Source organism: Protopterus annectens, chromosome 1.part1 (genome assembly GCF_019279795.1).
Source record: "Protopterus annectens isolate FY-2018-M chromosome 1.part1, PAN1.0, whole genome shotgun sequence".
Taxonomy (NCBI): domain Eukaryota; kingdom Metazoa; phylum Chordata; order Ceratodontiformes; family Protopteridae; genus Protopterus; species Protopterus annectens.
The window spans coordinates 1,773,040,072-1,773,042,340 of NC_056726.1; the positions used below are offsets into that span (position 1 = coordinate 1,773,040,072).

The following is a 2,269-nucleotide window of genomic DNA, read 5'->3' on the forward strand; positions in this document are numbered from 1 at the left end:
AGCACAGTAATGTGGAACATAAACAAGTAAGGGGGAACCAGATCTTACCTTCCGTGCAAACTAGCCATGGTAGCCTGAGATATACTTTTTCAGCACAGTCTCATTCTACAGGCAGCTTATAAACTGTGAGAGCAAAACTGTGTCACAAACAAGCTAAGAAGGAACAGGATAGACCCCCTATTAATGAAAATTGATTCAAGGGGACCTTCCAAGAATTGATCCAATTCTGGGGAGTACCTCAAATGGACCATTGTGCCTGCATGCAGAACAAACAGTTGGCAATATTCTGCTCTAGCACTCATAGGTTCATAGATGTTTACTAGGCTAAAGATCACAAGGACCTTTTTAAGCCTAGCCATGCATACCAAATCTCTCAATCATTCCTGAGTGTCTTGTGTACACCTGTCACATCTCACTTTTACTGTTTATCATCAAGTGAGAAAGGATTTAGCTCCTGTAAACTCTCTTCACACCCTTTTCTCCCTTTTATTTAGTACCCTGGGCAATGTATCTTCCTGACTAATGTGATTTTAGCTCCTGTAACCCCTCTTCACAGCCATTTTGCCCCTTTTCTTTAGTACCCTGGGCAATGTACCTTCCTGACTAATGTGATTTTAGCTCCTGTAACCTCTCTTCACACCTCTTTTCTCCCTTTATTTAGTACATCAGCAATGTACCTTCCTGACTAATGTGATTTTAGCTCCTGTAACCTCTCTTCACACCCCTTTTCTCCCCTTTCTTTAGTACCCTGGGCAATGTACCTACATGACTAATGTAATGTTAGCTCCTGTAACCTCTCTTCACACCCCTTTTCTCCCTTTTCTTTAGTACCCTGGACAATGTACCTTCCTGACAAATGTGATTTTAGCTCCTGTAACCTCTCTTTACACCACATTTCCCCATTTTCCTTTAGTACCCTGGGCAATGTACCTTCCTGACTAATGTGATATTAGCTCCTGTAACTTCTCTTCACACCCCTTTTTCCCCCTTTTTTTTAGTACCCTGGGCAATGTACCTTCCTAACTAATGTGATTTTAGCTCTTGTAACCTCTCTTCACAACCCTTTCCCCCCTTTTCTTTAGTACACTGGGCAATGTACCTTCCTGACTAATGTGATTTTAGCTCCTGTAACCTCTCTTCACACCCCTTTTCTCCCTTTTCTTTAGTGCCCATGGAAATGTACCTTCCAGACTAATGTGATTTTAGCTCCTGTAACCTCTCTTCACATCCCTTTTACCACTTTTCTTTAGTGCCCTGGGCAATGTACCTTCCTGACTAATGTGATTTTAGCTCCTGTAACCTCTCTTCACACTCCTTTTCCCCCTTTTCTTTAGTACCCTGGGCAATGTACCTTCCTGACTAATTTGATTTTAGCTCCTGTAACCTCTCTTCACACCCCTCTTCCCCCTTTTCTTTAGTACCGTGGGCAATGTACCTTCCTGACTAATGTGATTTTAGCTCCTGTAACCTCTCTTCACACCCTTTTCTCCCTTTTCTTTAGTACCCTGGGCAATGTACCTTCCTGACTAATGTGATTTTAGCTCCTGTAACCTCTCTTCACACCCCTTTTCCCCCTTTTCTTTAGTACCCTGGGCAATGTACCTTCCTGACTAATGTGATTTTAGCTCCTGTAACCTCACTTCAGACCACTTTTCTCCTTTTTCTCTAGTACCATGGGCAAAGTACCTTCCTGACTAATGTGATTTTAGCTCCTGTAACCTCTCTTCACACCCCTTTTCTCCCTTTTCTTTAGTACCCTGGGCAATGTACCTTCCTGACTAATGTGATTTTAGCTCCTGTAACCTCTCTTCACACCCCTTTTCTCCCTTTTCTTTAGTACCCTGGGCAATGTACCTTCCTGACTAATGTGATTTTAGCTCCTGTAACCTCTCTTCACCCCTTTTCTCCTTTTCTTTAGTACCCTGGGCAATGTACCTTCCTGACTAATGTGATTTTAGCTCCTGTAACCTCTCTTCACACCCCTTTTCTCCTTTTCTTTAGTACCCTGGGCAATGTACCTTCCTGACTAATGTGATTTTAGCTCCTGTAACCTCTCTTCACACCCCTTTTCCCCCTTTTCTTTAGTACCCTGGGCAATGTACCTTCCTGACTAATGTGATTTTTAGCTCCTGTAACCTCTCTTCACACCTTTTCTCCCTTTTCTTTAGTACCCTGGGCAATGTACCTTCCTGACTAATGTGATTTTAGCTCCTGTAACCTCTCTTCACACCCTTTTCTCCCTTTTCTTTAGTACCCTGGGCAATGTACC

The 2,269-nt window shown here is 42.8% G+C and overlaps 1 long non-coding RNA gene across 1 annotated transcript; it reads right to left on the reverse strand.

Annotated features, from left to right (window-relative positions):
• Window positions 1-566: 566 nt before the first annotated feature.
• LOC122812147 lies at window positions 567-967 on the reverse strand. The gene is made up of 2 exons (XR_006366340.1): window positions 807-967; window positions 567-640 (listed from the first exon to the last, which is right to left on the reverse strand). It is a non-coding gene; the product is annotated as an uncharacterized LOC122812147 (long non-coding RNA).
• Between the last annotated feature and the right edge of the window lie 1,302 nt (window positions 968-2,269).